Below are 20026 nucleotides of genomic sequence, written 5' to 3'. Positions count from 1 at the left end.
TACCTTTCAAGAGGTGTTGAATGAGCAATCCAGTGTCATAAACAATTATCAAAGACCTTTTAATTGATCTACCTCTAATACATACAATCCTAGTTGGAGAAATCATCCAAACTTCAGTTGGAGGAATGGACAAACGGCTACTCCTCAAGGTTTCTTCAATCAAACTTCAAATCAAGAGAAACCTCAAGAAGATCCAGTTCAAAAACATATTCGAGAACAAGAGCTGTTTAATCAAAATTCGGCACAACCGTTTCATGATGTCCACACAATATTAGGAACGCTTACATCGTCTATTCAAAGGATAGAGTCACAATTAACAAGTGGAGGAAAGGGGATGCTTCCTACTCAACCTCTTCCCAATCCCAAACCGCAATATGAAATAAGTGACCCTAACTATTCAAATCAGATGGAACAAGCTAAATCCATCACCACTCTTAGGAGTGGGAAGATCATTGACAAAACCATTCTGGTTAGGGCTAAAAAGCCTAAGGACCCGGAAGTGGACAAAGAAGATGGATCTAGCCATGTCCCACCAGAGGTAGAACCAAAACCTCAAGGGAAGCCGGTTGCTCCATTTTTTCAACGGTTGGTTACACCAAAACCTCTTCTCTAACTCTTAGGATATTCTAGAGGTGTTGAAACAAGTGAAGGTCAACATTCCTCTACTTGATATCATAAAACAAATACCTTCATATGCCAAATTTCTAAAGGACTTGTGCACAACCAAAAGACAGCAGAATATTCGAAAGAAAATCTTCTTAACTGAGAAAGTGAGTGCCATCCTAAAGCAAGATGTGCCGCAGAAATTCAAAGATCCTGATAGCCCAACCATATCATGTGTAATCGAAAACTATTGAAAAGGTCAAGTTATATGTCCTAGAGGGGGTGAATAGGACTATGCCAAATTTAAAATAATTATAACAGAATTTAATAATAAGATAGTCAAATAAAGGAAATCAATTCACAATGCTGAAATGAAAAACTACCTCAATAAACAAGTATTGAGAGGTTGATACAAATGTTGTTCTAAGGACAACCTTATACTATAAAAACCAAGGGTTTATGGCAGGACAACCTTATTTCTAGAACGTTCTTTATATCAAAAACTCAAACTGAAAAGGCATGAATAAATAACAAGAAATTGAAATAAATTGCAAGAATTTAAATCTAAATTATTACAATATTCCTCACTGTGCTTGAAATGTAAATATTACAACATTCACATCTACACATACATTCCACAAATTTGAATGATAAAAGATAGGAAAAATAAATCACACATCCACAAAACACAATGAGTTATAGTGGTTTGCCTGTGTATTCACCAACTGTTATAAAACAGCCACACAGCTTGCTACTCCACTCCTAATATCCTCACACAGGGGATATCAGCATTCACTATCAAAATAGGTTTCACAAGTTCACCTAAAACCTTCATAATTGTGTCTTTCAATGGGCTTACACAATTCAAAAATCCCTCTTTTTGAGTTTTCTGGCTCTCCTCAGATAACCAACACAATGAGATTTTTCTGGCGAATCCCAAAAGAAACCAAAAAGAATGTAAATTACAATAATGTAAAATACTTGGATTTCTCCTTTTGTTTGAAGCAGCCCGGAAGAACCAATCGGAGTAGAAGTTCGAATATAGAAGTTCAATGTCCAATACTCACTTTAAAATGGTTCTAAGTTCTAATTGATTTTAAATTAAACCAAATTGGGAATAACTCTATTTGATTTTGATTCCAAGAAGAAGGAATACAACAATTCCTCTTTTCAATTCAGATTGGAATGTAGAAATAAGATCAAATTAATAAAGCTAACAAAAGAGAATATTAAATAAGCACAATGTAGCTTAAAAATGAACACAAACTTATCTCAGAGTGATGCCTTGATTTTACTTGAATTGGATTCTCAAACTCTGAAATTCTTCATCTATTTATAATTGCAGAAATCGTGTCTATGACTGGTCCTGAGTACTCCACGACTGGTCGTAGATGAAACAGATTTTTGAAATTTTAAGTGTGATCAGATCAAACCGTTCCATGATTGGTTGAAGGTAGTCCACGACCGGTCGTATGCCTCCCACGACTGGTCATGAACACCCTAAGACCGGTCATGAGACACCAAAAATGGTTATTGTAGTTTGAGTCGTATCTCCACGATTGGTCCAGAACGAGTCAACATTGTTCCTACGATCGGTCGAGCAGTCTTCCAGGACCGGTTGTAGCTCAACCAAAAATTCTGAAAAATTGCAACAACTTAATTAGGACTAGTCCTGAAATTTCTTGGACTGAGCCATTGTTAGGACTAGTCGAACAGGTTCAAGACTAGTCTTAGAGCAGACTAATTACATGTAAATAGATTCAATTTGAATTATGTATCCGAATGACCTACCCTAAGGTCAATCATACCTTGGAAGTGAGGTATGAACATTAAGACTTCAGTTCTTCAGATGATAGTTAACCTTTGAAGATTGTAAAGCTTGAGATCTCTATACTTGATGTAGCATTGAACTTGAGATCTTCTAGAGCTTGAATTACAATTCATCTTGAATTGTATACATTGAGTCTTTGAACAAGATCGCTTCTTTTGATGTAGCTTATACTAGCATGGATTGAAGTAGTTCTTCGTTCTTGACTTGAAGCAAAGTGATGCAGTGTCTTGAACATATAACACAACATGCCACACAAGACAGGTTGTGTTTTTAGCACCACAAAATTTAATAGCCAAAGGAGGATACAAACCATAGCACTTACAATCTCCCCCTTTGTCAAATTTATGACAAAACATACTTCACTAAAAATAAGAGAAGCACAACATGCTCAATAATGAATTATGCACCAGTTATATAAGAAAACCAGTTACAGCCTGGTTAAAGAATCATGCACCAGTTGTCATTAATTAGCACAAACAATTCAGCACCCCTTATTTACTCCCCCTGAGTAGCACATATATAAATATAAATATAAATATATATATCCACAAAACTAATGCTACCCCATATCCATTCCAAACAGTCCAAACTAAATCTTCTCCCTCTTTTTGTCACAATATGACAAAGGAAGCACATAAATGGAATAGAATAAAAAATAGAAGAGTAATAAAGAGATAAACTTACTCAAGATATAATCAAGTTAAAAGTCCACAAACCATTAACTAGTTTAAACTAATATTAACAAACCAAATAAAGTTCACAACCAACACAAGGTAAAATAGTATTAAAGTTAATACAGACTAAAGGATAAAACACTCAATCAGATCCAGATGAAGGAGCAGGAATAGTAGGATCAAGTTGATGAAAGCCCTTGTTTAAGCGCCTAAGACACTTGCGGATATATTTAAACCGTAGATCGTGGGCAACATTCATATTTTCATCCTTCTCCTCAAGAGCACGAAGATGAGCATCAAAATTAGATGGCACGTAATCCGAATCATTAGTAAAATCAGATTCAAGCTCATCAAAGATATCATCCATATTAACATCATCAGGAGAAAGATCATCAGCCTCATCTGCATTTCCAGCTTCAACTCCACCAACACCAACATCCACATGGCCAGGAGCCAATTCAATTTCATCTTGTTTATATTAGAATTGTTAAAAATAAGATAATGGATAGGAGCCTTTCCAACAAGCATAGCAACTTGCATGCTAATGGCTAATATAGTCATAAGATAAGCAAACGGAATATCACTATGACCTGGATGAAGACGAAACTGAATGATGAAATGACATATCAAAGAAGGCAGACAAACTTTAGTACCAAAGATAATATAATGCAAAATCTGAACCATAAACCAGTTAGTTCAGTATTGTTACCTGAACGAGGATACAGGTTTGAAATAAAAAATCTATGAAGAACCCTGTATTTGGGTAACAAATACTTTGAGAGGAACGCATTCCCTTTATGTGTCCATTACACATCCATATTGCACAAAACTCTAGTGAGCATGCATTTTTCCAATTCTGAGGGTTTTTCAGTTAAAGTATGAATAGGAATACCCTCATCATTGATAGGTATGTCCGTAAGGCCAGATATCAGATGGCGGTCTACATCAAATGTACCATCTCTAGCATTAATTTTAAATGTTAAATTTTCAGATGAAAATTCAGAGATGCATGCAAACATGGGCTGAGCAATAGATTGGTATGCAGGCTCACCCCAATGTAAGATGTTAGCCCATCCTACAGCTTGGAGGAGTGGAAGGATACTAAAAGGAGCAATGTGCTCAAGATTAATAGGACGTTCAACAATGACATTGTGCATGCACAAATCCCGCACATGTGAGGGATTATCTTCGGGTGATTGAAGATGGCACCGAGAGATGGGAGTTAATCTAGAAAATGATGGACCATGGGATGTTTTCTTTTTCCCTCTAGCATCCATTTGCATGAAGAAACTCAAAGAATCAAGAAGATGCAAAAAGGATAGAGTGGGGTTTACAAAAATCAGATTTGAGAGTAGAAAACCCCAAAATCTTTAAGAGAACTTGAAATCAACCACTCCAAGGAAGAAAATGGAGTGAATATAGCATAAATCTATAAGGAAAACTAAAATGATGCACTTACCTTGAAGAATGAAGCAGTTGGGTATGACTAGTCGTGCCACACCCTTTGGAGAAGAAGGAAGAAATGAAGAAGAAAATATTTTTTTTCCAAATAAAAGAGATCATTGTGCTCCACGACCGGTCGAGCACGTCCTTGACTAGTCATGTACCAATATAAATATACATTTTTCATAAAAATTTAAAATTTAAACTAATAAATTATCAAATATATTTACATTATGATACACATATGCATGAATATTCAATTTATATTACACATACCAAGATCACATTTTAATTTATTAAACCTTCTTTTGTCGAGCGGTTTAGTGAAAATGTCAGCAAGTTGAGTCTCAGTAGGAATGTATTCTAAAGAAATCAGCTTTTCTTCCACTAATTCACGAATGTAATGATACCTAATGTCGATGTGCTTGGTACATGAATGCGAGAATGGATTTTTAGAAATATTTATTACACTGGAATTATCACAATATAATATCATTGATTCCTGTACAATTCCGTAATCGCTTAGCATACGTTTCATCCAAACAAGCTGAGTACATGTATTTCCAGCTGCGATGTATTAAGCCTCAGTAGTTGAGAGCGATATAGAACTTTGCTTGTTGCTAAACCAAGAAACCAAACAATTTCCAATATAAAAACAACCACCACTGGTTGATTTTCTATCATCGATATTCCCAGCCCAATTAGCATCAGAGTACCCAGCTAATTGAACACTAGTATCATACGGATACCAGAGATCCAAATTAACAGTACTTGCGACATATCGAATAATTTGCTTAACAGTAGTTAGATGTGACTCTTTAGGATCAGATTGATATCTAGCGCAAATACCAACACTAAAAGCAATATCAGGTCTACTGGCAGTTAGATAAAGTAAACTACCAATCATACTGCGATATAATTTAGGATCCACACATTTACCTGTAGAGTCCTTTGAGAGTCTTAAAGTTGTACTCATAGGAGTATCAAAATTCTTACCATTCTTAAATCTGAACTTTTTGATTAAGTTCAGAGCATATTTGGTTTGAGAAATGAAAATGCCATCAGGTTGTTGTTTTACTTGCAACCTTAGGAAATAGTTTAATTCCCCAACCATGCTCATTTCGAACTTAGATTTCATTAAATTTGCAAACTCAATAGTCATGTTAGTACAGGCAAATCCATAAATAATATCATCAACATAGATCTGAACCATTAAGATATCATCGTTATGTTTTTTTAACAAAAAGAGTCTTATCTACACTTTCCATTTGAAACTTATGACTTAGTAAAAACTTAGTCAATTTTTCGTACTATGCCTTGTGAGCTTGTTTTAAACCGTAGAGAGCCTTTTTAAGGCAACACACATGATTAGTGTTCTTAGGATCTTCAAAACCCATTGGTTGTTAAAGATACACTTCTTCATGTAGATCACCATTTAAGAAGGCATTCTTCACATCAATTTGATAAATTTTAAATTTTCTATAGCAAGCAATAGATATGAATAGTCTGATTGGTTCAAGACGAGCTACTGGGGCAAAGGTTTCATCATAATCAATACCCTCAATTTGAGTGTACCCTTATACAACTAGTCTAGCCTTATTTCGAATTATATTACCAAGTTCATCAGACTTATTTTTAAAAATTTATTTAGTTCCTATAATTGTTTATCTTTGGGTCTAAGAACAAGATACCAAACATCATTTCTCACAAATTAGTTAAGTTCTTCTTGCATAGCTACTATGCAGTTCTCATCGATAAGTGCTTCTTTTACGTTAACCTGGTTCTATCTAGGATGTAAATTACACATATCTTCTAGTTGTCTACAAGTGCACACACCAATGAGAGGGTTTCCAAGAATTTGAGTAGTTAGATGATCTTTAACAATCCTCTGTTCAGATTAGTTTAATTTGATGAAGTATCTGGTTTATCGATTAAAACAACTTCATCATTATCTGAACTTGAGACAGTGTATTCAAGTGATCGTCTATGACCACATTAATAGATTCTTGAATCACACCGGTCCTCTATAAGCTCGAATATTTAAAGAATATCCTAAAAGATCCCTTCATCACTTTTAGTGTCAAACTTTCCTAGATTTTTACGGTCACGTAAAATATAGCACTGCTACAAAAACTCAAAAGTATTTGACAGAGGCTTCTTATCAAACCATATTTTATAAGCGGTTTTGTTATTTGACTTACTCGTATAAACCCGATTAATTATATAATAAGCAGTATTTACTTCTGCCCAAAGGTTTTTAGGGAGCTTCATACTATTTAACATTATATTTTTCATTTCTTGAAGCACTCTATTTTTCCTCTCCACAATTTCATTTTGTTATGGTGTTTTGGGCACAAAGAATTCATGTGATATTCCCGATCGCTATAGAATTTTTCAAAACTGCTATTCTCGAACTCAAATCTATGATCACCACGGATCTTACAAACTTGAGAACTTTTTTCAGTTTGGATTCGTTTGAGAATCTTTTTACTTCATCAAGGGTTTCGATTTATCCCTTAAAAAGGCTACCCAAGTGAATCGGTAAAATCATCCACGATTACTAGTATATATTTTTGTCACCTCGACTCTCCGTTCCTGGTAGGTCTTATAAGGTCCATATGGAGAAGCTTGAGTAGTCTTGATGTGGTATTGGAGTTCACCTTTTTGTGAGAGCTCTTAGTTTACTTGCCATCGGCATTCACCACATATTTTGTCTACTTTTTGTAATTTAGGTAGACCTCTTATTAGTTCTCTCTTGCTCAATTTATATAAATTACGGTAGTGTACATGTCCAAGGCGTTTATGCCATAATTCATTTCATTGGTATGGACTATGTAGCACGATTGATTAAATGAGCTACCATCGCTTACAATACAACAATTTTAGAAGTCCTGCAACCAGTTAATATTACTGAACCCTTTTTGTTTAAAATTTCACAAACTTGATTAGAAAATTTTACACTTGTGATTGCTATTGCATATTTGAGATATACTTAACAGGTTGTGTTTTAGTCCCTCAACATATAAAACATTCTTAAATAAGGGAAGGTTATAGAGTTGAACCGTATCTTGGCCAATAATCTTGTAGTTGCTACCATCACCAAATGTGATTGATCCATTAGTTATCATTAAGATCGGTGAATAAAGCCTTGTCGCCTGTCATATGCCTGGAGCACCCACTATCAAGGCACCACTTTAAATGGCTTGTAGCTTTGAAAGTAGCATGGCCAACCAAGCAAGTAACCTTAGGAACCCATTTCATAACTGTTTTGGGTTTAGGAGCATAGTTGGTCTTCTTGTATTTGTAATTGATGTACAAGTGACCCATTGAGTTAGATTTTAAGAGCTCTTTAAGCAAATCAACTATTTTTTCAGCTAAAGGGTTTTGGTTTTGAGTTTTATAGTTGATATAGTTGCTTTTAGGTTTTTGAAAAGTTTTAGCCTTTTTAGAAAAACTTTGATAAGTACTTTTCCCTTTTGAGTTAGAGGTTTCTCCTCTTACAAACTTAGGAGGGGTATTCTTCTGTTTAGAAGGTATATTCTTGTCATAGCCAACCCGGATCTGTCGCCACATTTTCTAGATCCGGATAGAAGTTTTTCAAACTTTGGATCTCCTTAGGCATACCTCCATGTATCCTTTAAACTCAAAAGTGAAGAGTTTTCAAGGTTAAGTTTATCATTTTTAGATTTAAGTTTTTCAACCAGGGAGGTTTTAAATTTTAAATCACATTTAGACTTTTCAAAATAATCTGAAATATGGGATTTTTCTAAAACAAGAGACTCAAAATTTTCTTTAAGCTTTGAAAATTTTTCTTTTTAAAGTTTGACAGCAATTTTACAGCTTTCCTTGTATAAGGCATTGTAAGCATCTTGAAGATCATCTTCATTTTCACAATCACTATTCAGATTTCTGAAAATGTGAACTTGGCTAGAGTCATAAGGGCTTTAACTTCATTACCCGACTCGGTTTCAGAATCTTCAGATTCAGAAGAAGCTTTAGAATCGGAAGATTCATCCCAAGTAGCCAACATACTCTTCTTTTTAGGTTTGTCCTTTTTAGGACACTTGTTTGCTAAATGCCCATATTCTTGGCAGTTGTAACATTGACTATCTTTCAAAGATTTCCAAGTTTTAGATTTAGATCTCTTCTTATCATTTGATTTTTGAAAATCAACCCTCTTTTACTTTTGAAAATCTTGTAAAACTTTTTTGCTAAAAGAGCCATATCGTCTTCAGAATTTTCTAAATTAAAATTTTCTTGAGAAATACATTTAGAAGATTAAGGGCAATAGATTTACCTTTAGGAGCTTTAAAATTTAACTCATAGGTTTATAAAGATCCAACTAGTTCTTCTATCCTTATATTGTCCATATCACGAAGTTACTGAATCGCGGTCACTTTTGAGTTGAACCGTTCAGGTAGTGAGCGTAGTATCTTTGCACATACTTTACTTTGTGGGATTTTATTGCCAAGACCCCACATAGAGTTCACAATGTCATTTAATCTAGTATAAAAGTCCATAAATATTTCATTTTCTTCCATATGAATTTCCTCAAATTTAGTTGTGAGGAGTTGGCTTTAGATTTCTTGACAATTGTTATACCCTCGTGTGTTATTTTTAAAATATCTCAAGCTTGCTTTGCAGTATTACAGGATATAATTCTTTTGAATTCATCCGGTGATAATGCGTAAGTGATTACATTTAGTGCTTTTACATTGGCACTACTCTCATTTTTCTGAAGAGTGGTCCATGAGAAATACGGTGAAATTTTTATTAATTTTGAACCATCAACACCAATTACTTCCATGGTAGGAGGGGTCTATTCAGTCACTGTGGCTTGCCACACACTCTCATCCATTAATTTGAGGGAAGCTTCTTTTCTTCCTTTACTTCTCTTTTTCTCTCCTCGCCCTCTGCTGGAGTTCCAGCAACATTTAGACCCAACCCAAGCCCCAAATGAGTCGACAACTCGATTTGAGTCAGCGAGTAGTGACGTATGAGGACTTTTGAAAAGGCCAAGCTATATGTCCTAGAGGGGGATGAATAGGACTATGCCAAATTTAAAATAATTACAGCAGAATTTAATAACAAGATAGCCAAATAAAGGAAATCAATTCACAATACTGAAATGAAAAGCAACCTCAATAAACAAGTATTGAGAGGTTGATACAAATGTTGTTCTAAGGACAACCTTACACCATAAAAACTAAGGGTTTATGGCAGGATACCTTACTTCTAGAATGTTCTTTGTATCAAAAACTCAAACTGAAAAGGAATGAATAAATAGCAAGGAATTGAAATAAATTGCAAGAATTTAAATCTAAATTATTACAACATTCCCCACTGTGCTTGAAATGTAAATATTACAACATTCATATCCACACATACATCCCACAAACTTGAATGATAAAAGATAGGAAAAATAAATCACACATCCACAAAACACAAAGAGTTATAGTGGTTCGCCTGTGTGCTCACCAACTGTTAAACAACAGCCACACAACTTGCTACTCCACTCCTAATATCCTCACACAGGGGATATCAACGTTCACTATGAAAATAGGTTTCTCAGGTTCACCTAAAACCTTTACAATTGTGTCTTTCAAATGGACTTACACAATTCAAAAACCCCACTTTCTGAGTTTTCTAGCTCTCCTCAGATAAAGAACACAATGAGATTTTTCTGGCTCAATCTCAAAAGAAACCAATACAATAAAAGATCTACACAAATGTAAAATACGTGGATTTCTCCTTTTGTTTGAAGCAGCTCGAAAGAACCAATCAGAGTAGAAGTTCAAAGGTAGAAGTTCAATGTCCAATACTCACTTTAAAATGGTTCTAAGTTCTAATTGATTTTAAATTAAACCAAATTGGGAATAACTCTATTTGATTTTGATTCTAAGAAGAAGGAATACAATAATTTCTCTTTTCAATTCAAATTAGAATGTAGAAACAAAATCAAATTAATAAAGCTAACAAAAGAAAATGTTAAATAAGCACAATGTAGCTTAAAAATGAATACAAACTTATCTCAGAGTAATGCCTTGATTTTACTTGAATTGGATTATCAAACTCTGAAATTTGTCATCTATTTATAGTTGCAGAAATCGTGTCTATGACTGGTCCTGTCTAGTCCACGACTGGTCGTAGATGAAACGGATTTTTAAAATTTTAAGTGCGATTAGATCAGACCGTTCCACGACTGGTCGAACGTAGTCCACGACCGGTCGTGTGCCTCCCACGAATGGTCGTGAACACCATAAGACCGGTCGTGAGACACCAAAAATGGTTGCTGTAGTTTGAGTTGTATCTCCACGACTGGTCCAGGTTGGAGTCGACACTATTCCTACGACCAGTCGAACAGTCTCCATGACTGGTCGTAGCTCGACCAAAAAATTCTGAAAAATTGCAACAACTTGGGACTGGTCCTGAAATTTCTTGGACTGGTCGAGCCAGTGCTAGGACTAGTCTTAGAACATATCAATTACATGTAAATAGATTCAATTTGAATTATGTATCCAGAATGACCTACCCTAAGGTCAATTTAAGGTCAATCAGAAGTGAGGTATGAGCATTGAGACTTCAGTTCTTCAGATGATAGTTGACCTTTGAAGATTGTAAAGCTTGAGATCTTTGTACTTGATGTAGCATTGAACTTGAGATCTTCTACAACTTGAATTACACTTCATCTTGAATTGTATACATTGAGTCTTTGAACAAGATCGCTTCTTTTGATGTAGCTTATACTAGCATGGATTGAAGTAATTCTTCGTTCTTGACTTGAAGCAAAGTGATGCAGTGTCTTGAATATATAATACAACATGCTACACAAGACAGATTGTGTTTTTGGCACCACAAAAATTTGACAACCAAAGGAGGATACAAACCATAGCACTTACAATCTCCCCCTTTGTCAAATTTTTGACAAAACACAAGCGTTAATCTGATTCCCTACTCGGTATACAAACAGTTAGGTTTGGGTGAATTAAAACCCACCCTAACTATACTACAACTTGCTGATCGCTCTGTTCGTATACCAAGAAGGATAATTAAGGATGTGTTGGTCTAGGTTGATAGATTTTACTATCCTATAGATTTTATCATCCTAGATACCGAACTCATCAATAATATGAGCACTTAGATTCCGTCATTCTTGGTTGCCCATTCCTTGCCACTTCAAACATAATTATCAATTGCGGAATAGTGTCATGACTATGTCTTTCGAGAATATGACATTGGAGTCAAACACATTTTTCAATACAGTGGATGATTAGAGGACGATGACAATTTCCACAATATTAACATGATTGAGACTTTCGTGGAAGATAGGACACCTTTGACTTTATCCTCTAACCCTCTAGAGATGTGCCTGGCCCACTCCCATGATTTTAATGATGATATGATTCGGGAGACAAACGAGTTGCTCGATGCGACATCGGTACTTGAAGTTAATCGGTGCAGGCCACAATTTGAAGAATTGCCACAAACCGATGTAGTGCCTCTACCGTCTAACCTTAAGCCACCGAAGCTTGACCTAAAACCTTTTCCCTTTAATTTAAAATACGCATATTTAGGTCAAGATGAGACTTACCCGGTGGTGATCTCTGCCCATTTGGAGAAAGAACAGGACAGTATGCTCATATCTACTCTCATTGAGCATAAAGGAGCCCTTGGATAGACGATAGTGGACCTCAAGGGAATCAACCCCTCGATTTGTACTCACCGCATTTATCTTAAGGATAATGCTAAGACCGCTCGGCAATCACAACGTAGACTAAATCCAAACATGAGGGAAGTGGTTAATGTTCTTAAACTATTGGATGTGGGTATCATATACCCTATATCCGATAGTCAATGGGTGAGTCCAACTCGTGTGGTTCCTAAGAAGTCCGAAATCACCATCGTAGACAATGCCAATAATGAACTCGAACCAACTAGAGTTACTACCGGTTGGAGAATGTGCATGGACTACGGAAGTTGAATATTGTCACAAGGAAGGACCACTTTTCTTTGCCCTTCATTGATCGGATCTTAAAAAGGTTAGCTAATCATTCCTATTCTGTTTCCTTGACGGGTATTCGCTACAAACAGATAGAGATAGCCCCGAAGACCATGAAAAGACTACATTTACATGTCCCTACGGTACCTTTGCTTACCGAAGGATGTCATTCAGACTTTGTAATGCCCTTGCCACCTTTCGATGTATGATGAGTATCTTTTTGACATGGTGGGGCAATATCTAGAGGTTTTCATGGATGATTTCTTTGTCTTCGGTTCATCTTTCAATGAGTGCTTAGAAAGTCTTAAGGGCCTATTTGATTTTCCGACTCAAGTGGTAAATACCAAGGAAAAGAGTTATAATTATTTCCTATGTATTTACAAGGCACCCGATTTGACTACTTACTTTTTGACACGAATCGAAAACATTGCAAAATAAATATGGGTCCCACCGTGATGCATTTCGCTTATCAATACCGTTCATCTATTATGCCTTTTGAATTTATAATATAACCAAAAAAATGAGGTATATCCAAAACTCAAGTAGACCAAACCATACGAAAATAGGAATCAAATACTTACCGTTAAAAACTTTGTGAGGCCACCTGTTTCTTTTGATGTAAGCCACCCGAGTGTTGGATCATCCTATTTTTTGGCTCATGCCTCAAAATATTGTGGTAAAACATATGAACGGAATTGATATATCATATACATTACCTTGAGGTTCAAAAATTTTAAATAGCTATTTGAATCGGTTCCCAATGCAGAAGTTTCCATGGATTTTCAAACGGATGAAATGGTAATAATTATCCATATCCTACGTATTACCCAAGCTCTTGGAAATCAAACATGCCCTAAGGGCCTATTTGGGAAGATGTGAAGAAAAGAACTTGGTACTTAATTGGGAGAAGTGTTATTTCATGATTAATAAGGAAATTGTCCTTAGACATATAATCTCGTCCAAAGGAATAGAGGTGGATAAGGCAAAAATCAATCTCATCTCTAACCTACCTCTACCCAAGAACATATGGGACGTACGATCCTTCTTAGGACATGCCGGGTTTTACAGAAGATTCATAAAGGACTTTAGTCTCATCTCTCGTCCTCTATGTAATCTACTTCAAAAGGATGCACCATACGAGTGGACTGAGCCACGTCAGGAAGCTTTCACTAAGCTTAAAGGCATGTTGACCAGTGCATCTATCATACAACCACCCGACTGGAGCATTCCTTTTGAACTTATGTGCGATGCGTTTGATTATGCACTTGGGGTGGTTCTAAGCCAGAGAAAAGATAAGAAATCCTACGTTATTCATTACGCGAGTAAGACTCTAAATCCTGCCCAAGTAAACTACTCGACTACGGAAAAAGAACTCTTAGCCGTGGTATTTACTTTGGACAAATTTAGGTCTTACTTAATCGGATCCAAGATCATCATTTACACAGATTATGCAGCGCTTAAGTATCTTCTTGCTAAGAATGATGTTAAGCCCCGCCTGATAAGATGGATCCTCCTACTCCGGGAATTTGACCTAGAAATAAAAGATAAAAAGGGAGTAGAAAACGTAGTGGTGACCATCTTTCTCGCCTTGATCTTTCTCGATTCCCTTGAGACGACACATATCAATGACATGTTCCCGATGAACAATTGTTCAGGGTCTCCCATTCACCTTAGTTCTGATATTACTAATTATCTTATCATAGGTTTCACACTGACAATTGGACTGCGTAAGATAAGAAGAAATTTTTCACCGAGTTGCGCAACTTTTTCTAGGACGAACCATATTTGTTTAAATATTGCCAGACCAAATCGAGGAGATGTGTGCGAGACGATGAGCATCGAGTGTCATCTCCTTTTGTCACTCACAGCCCTGTAGTGGTCACTTTTCTCGCTAAAAAGACCACGGCCAAGATTCTACAATGTGGTTTTACTGGCCCATTATGTTTAGGGACACTCATGAGTTTTGTAAAGCTTGTGAGCGTTATCAGAATTAAGAGAGTTGTCCCATCGAAATATGATGCCCTTAAATCTCATTTTTATCATAGATGCATTTGATTGCTGGGGCATCGATTTCATGGGGCCATTCCCCCAATCTTTTGAGAATTTATATATTTTGCTTGCTGTAGACTATGTCACTAAATGGGTTGAAGCGATTCCATGTCGAACTAATGACCATCGCATGATCATTAAATTCCTGAAAGAAAACATCCTTTCCCGATTTGGAATGCCTTGAGCTATCATTAGTGATGGGGGTTCACACTTTTGTAATAGACCATTCGAGAGTTTAATGAAAAATATGGTATCTCTCATAAGGCGAGCACCCCATACCATCCACAGACAAGTGGGCAAGCTGAGATTTTTAATAGGGAGATCAAATATATTTTGGAGAAAATGGTTAACCCTGACCATAAGGATTGGTCAATCCGATTGACCGATGCCTTATGGGCTTACCGTACTGCCTTTAAAACCCCTATTGGAATGTCTCCCTTTAGACTTGTTTATGGGAAGGCTTGCGACTTTCTTGTAGAGTTAGAACATAGAGCCTACTGGGCGATCAAAAATCTGAATTTCAATTTGGACAACGCTGGCTTGCTACGCAAACTTCAGTTGAATGAACTCGAAGAAATCTGAAATGATGCATACGAGAACTTAAGAATTTACAAGGACAGGATGAAGGCGTTTCATGAGCAATCTAGTTTGTGAAAATCATTTACACCTAGTCGGAAAATCCTTTTGTATAATTCTTAATTACATCTCTTTTCGGGTAAGCTTCAATCTCGTTGGACCAGCCCTTTTACCATTATTATTGTTTATCCTCATAGGGTTGTCGAGATTCGGAATCCAGACAATGGCAATAAGTTTAAAGTGAATGGACATCGACTAAATCCATTTGTTGAGAAATTTGATGCAGAGGACATGTTCATGCCTCTGACTGATCCTATTTACCAGAATTTATCTCCTAATCTGATGAAGGTATAGGTAGGTTTATTGCTTTCATAGGACTAGAGTAGTTTGTTTTATGTTGTTTTAGGTAGTTTGTTTTATGCTATTAGGATAATTTGCTTTCTACATTGTTTTAGGGTAGTTTGTTTTTTTGGTTTCACTCCTGTGCTGACTCGCTCTCACGCTGATATCTTTGGAAAGCCTCTTGATTCTTTCATCTAGGTACTATCTTTCCATCACTCCTCTTTTATCTTCATTATCCCATGTGCATTACATGTCTATTTTTTTACATTAAGGACAATGTAGATTTTAGGTTGGGAGTGGGCGATTAGGTCACCAATCAGTATTTTCTTGGTCTTGACCAAAATTTGTGAAATTTTTTAAAAACTTTTCTGGAAATTCTTGTGAATTTGAAGTGATTTTGACGATCATCATTGATTTAGAATTATAAGATACAGAGTGTTGGGGATTTATGTCTCTTGGATTTAGCTGTCTGATAGATTCCACAGTTGAGTTCGAATTATCAATCTATGATTAGAAGTTTTAAACATTGATTAAATCATGATTTCACATATCACATCTCGCTTATACATTGAGGTTTCAAGTTTGATATTGAAGGATTAATTTGGTAATCACTAAGCATAAAAGGAACCAACCTAGGGAGTTTGTCCATCATACTTATAAAGAAGAACTAAAAGGGTTAGGCGAATGTTCACCATAGGTTTGCTCCCTATAGGTGAGGATTCGATTCCCCAAGGTTGACCTTCAGAAATTATTTGACGAATGGTCTTCACCATAGGTTTGCTCCTTATTGGTGAGGATTTGATTCCCCTCCTTGGCGTTATTTATAATGAAAATTTAAAAGCTGGAAGAAAGGAGTAGGATGATCAATGAGGAAGGTTTCAGTTTAGGTTTTGGTTGTCATGAATTCTCTTATCGGTTCCCAATGATATCATGAAATAGAGAAGTGAATCTTAACGTTGATAAGCCGAGATTACATTATACACCGATGAATCTTAATGTTTAGAATTTTTTCTAATTGATGGATTAATACTTTGAACTTGATTATGAAGTCTATCGTACACTTGAGTATAGGAGAAAGTAATGCCCAACATTCATGAATCTTAGACTTCTAATATCTGGTTTGTTTTCAAAAATCACTCGAGTTTTTAGAAATTGTCCTGTAATTCTCAATTTATTTTTCACATACTTTGCTCGGGACAAACAAAATGTTGGTTGAGAGTTGTGTTGAGACCCCAGTTATTATCGAATTTTATGAACATGATACCATTTAATGCCTTATTTTAATCATGTTTTTGATGCAAGGTGTATTTTAGGAGCCTAGATTGGAAAAGGGTACTAAGGGACCGAGATTGAAGAATTTACATGCCCGAGATTTGAGAAAAACTAGTATTTCACGATAAAAAGGCCTGAAATTCGTCCAGAATGGAAGATCACAGGGTTCCCACCATCCATTCGGCTCGAAACTTGATATCTAACCTGAGGACCTTAAATTAACTGTACACGTCGAAAATCATCCATTGGATCTTTATGGAAATGGCCCAACGGATAGATCAGCCCACAAATCGTCAATCTAGGGCCCACCTGATCTTTCTATATGCTTCAATTTTGGTCTCAACCCCTTAAATTAGAAGGGAAACAAGATGGACAGTGTGGATTTTTCATATACATCAAGGTGGGACCTGCTTTACATAAGTGGAGTGCACAGAGACTGTGCACTCGCCGTGCACCAACACAATGCAGGTCAGTCAGTGCCCGCTGACTCGACGCGGTTTCAAAAAAATGAAAAATTCTGTTTCTTGCTTTGGCCGGGAAGATGTGTGGTCCACTTTCATCGTCTGGAAGGATAATCCCAGCCATTCAATGTTCTTGGGAGGCAAAAATGACCGTACCCTAGGTGGACCCATGCATGTGCACACACGTAGATGCAATTGCAAACGTAGAACGGACGGTGGCTTTACAGATTTCGTGGGCCACACCGAATCCAACCCAAAACCAGCCAATTCCAATTGGTTTTTCGTTGTGCATTCAGTGGACAGATTGGATTTTCTTGAATACACTAATCATGGGCCCACCGACTTTCACAGCGCAAGGCTGCGCAAGCTCTATTTCTCAACAGAGCTGTGGTCGATTCAGGTGGGCCACCATCATTGATCCGATGGTCAATCCAGACCATCCATCTTGAAGAACGTCCAAAATGCTCCAGAGGGGCGTTGTTTTAACGTCTTTTGATGGATGCTAGGAGGACCACGAACGTACACATGATCAAAGGTGCAATAGATTGGTTACGTAACTCTGTTTGTGAGGTTTTTCACTACCTTTTCTCCTTACACCTACACCGACTCTCTTCCAGCCTCCCATCTACCGCCCTTCACAGCTATAAAGAGAGACGAGAGAAGAGAGAAGGAGCATTTAATCTTTGGATGGCAGTAAGAGAGGCAGAAAGAGAGAGAGTTTCAATTTGCTGTTTTTATTTATTTTCCTGTTTTCTTTCTTGTGATTGTTGAGAATTAGCCCAATCATGGTAGGCTAAACCTCTTAGCTAGGGCTAAGAGGTGAAGCTTATAGCGTGATGGGTTGATTTTTTAGCTTGGATTCATGTTTATGAACTGATATTGATTATAGTTTGATTAATATGAATGCTTTCAGTTTTTAATGATTTGTTGTGACTTAAATTACAATAGATCTGCGATGGCTTTAAGTATTTCCTTTTCCTTTTATGATTATAAAGACAGGAAGCCCTGTTGTTCACCATTGCCCCTTGGACATGGTCGAATGATGGAATCCCTCCTAACATTCATACATCTTCCTGATTGGTTGAGCATTAATTTAATTTTGTTGTTTACTTTGTCTCATGGGCATGGTTTTGTGATGGAATCAACTCTAATTCTCATACCTTTCATCTCTTTAAAAACTAGATTAAAAGAAGTTCATATTGTGCTTTAGTGATATATCTTCCAATTGGATGAAGACGGGACTCGAAGTCCAGTTGAGTTTAGGAATCAAGCTTAGACATCCCTGATCTCTATAAGTGGATCCTCTGAATCTCTAGTTTCCTACCTCTGAATTCTATATATTTTAGTTTCCTATTTCACCATTATACTCTCATATTCACTCGATTTAGATTTCATCTTATTCTAGTTATAGTTCTGGTTATTTTAGTTCTAGTTCTGGCTATTTTCAGATTACGTACAAGGTCTAGTTATTACTACATCACAACCCTATACTTGGGGTGTGAACACTCGACTCGGCTCAGCCACTAGCTAACCTCAGCTCGAACTTGGCTCGACGCGGTCCTCGAGCCTAACTGGCCAACTCAACTAGGTTTAGTTGACAGCTCGGGCCAGCTCTGGCCAAGTTCGAGCCAAGACCGAGCCGAGTTCGCCATTAAGGCATTTCCACAAACACCTGGACTACACTAAGCTCTCTCATACAAAGTTTAAAGGATTTTCGCATAACCAAACAAGGGATGATGTAAATGAAAACATACCTAACAAAACCAAGGAGTTGGGGAACAGAACTTTACTCTGCGTAGCCTCCTTGCTTCCCTTTCAAACTCGACCAGGGTGAGGATGTCGACTTCCTTGACAAGTCCCTTCACGTTCCGCGTGATGAGTCGATTCTGGTCATCCAAGAACTTGACCCTGACATGAGTCACCTGTCCTCTTGAACCAGTGCGGCTCATTACATTCACCACCACTGCTAGTTTCACTTACATATCCATTATGCACAATTTAGAGAGAAGAAGCGATTATAGCAGCTATTTAGCTCAAGTTCTTCAGCACAAACACCAAAGAGTTTCATGTACATACCTTCCTTGTTGTCAGCCACACTTCATTGAGTCATTTTATCAAACACTTGGTGAACATCAATGGCAAAGTAATCGAGTCACCGAACTGGTTCGATTCGAGCTGGATTCAATTTGAGTCGAGTCGAGCTGGGGCCTGCTCGAACTCGACTCGAATTCATTTTTGAGCTCAAAAAATCAACTCGACTCGGCTTGAACTCAACTTCGAATCAAGTCGAATTGAGCTTTTTCGAGTCGAGTCAAGCGAGCTAACCGAGCTAGCTCGGTTCATGTACACCCCTAGTTGTGATATCAAATTCAACGAAGGATCCTTATTCCGTAAGGATGAGCATCAAGAACTGGAAATTTTGGTTGTGGACGTTTAAGTAGATACATATGACATCCATGCTAAGATAGGGACGCAAACAGAGGTATAGAAGTAGGTGGATTAACCACCTGTGAGAAGGAAACTACCGTGGGATCACAGGTTACTAGCGAGATACAGAGATGACTCAAATATCGCATATGCCCTCATTACTGATTAGGAGGATCCATCTACTCTTCAAAAGACACTTGATGAGCTAGATGTCGAAAAGTGAAAAGTTGCGATGAAAGATGAGATGGACTACTTGTTTAAGAACGAGACATGAGAGCTGGTGAAGCTTCCCATTGACCGAAAAGTGATCGAGTGCAAGTGGATCTTTAAGAAGAAACATGATAGGTAC

The 20026-nt window shown here is 36.9% G+C and overlaps 1 pseudogene; it reads right to left on the bottom strand.

Moving 5' to 3' along the window:
- Positions 1–18942: 18942 nt before the first annotated feature.
- On the bottom strand, positions 18943–19238 carry LOC131230348 (small ribosomal subunit protein eS28-like; annotated as a pseudogene).
- Positions 19239–20026: the final 788 nt, after the last annotated feature.

Source organism: Magnolia sinica, chromosome 2, assembly GCF_029962835.1.
Source record: "Magnolia sinica isolate HGM2019 chromosome 2, MsV1, whole genome shotgun sequence".
Lineage (NCBI taxonomy): Eukaryota > Viridiplantae > Streptophyta > Magnoliopsida > Magnoliales > Magnoliaceae > Magnolia > Magnolia sinica.
The sequence above is the reverse complement of the archived record's forward strand: the minus strand, read 5'-3'. Positions and strand labels throughout refer to the sequence as shown.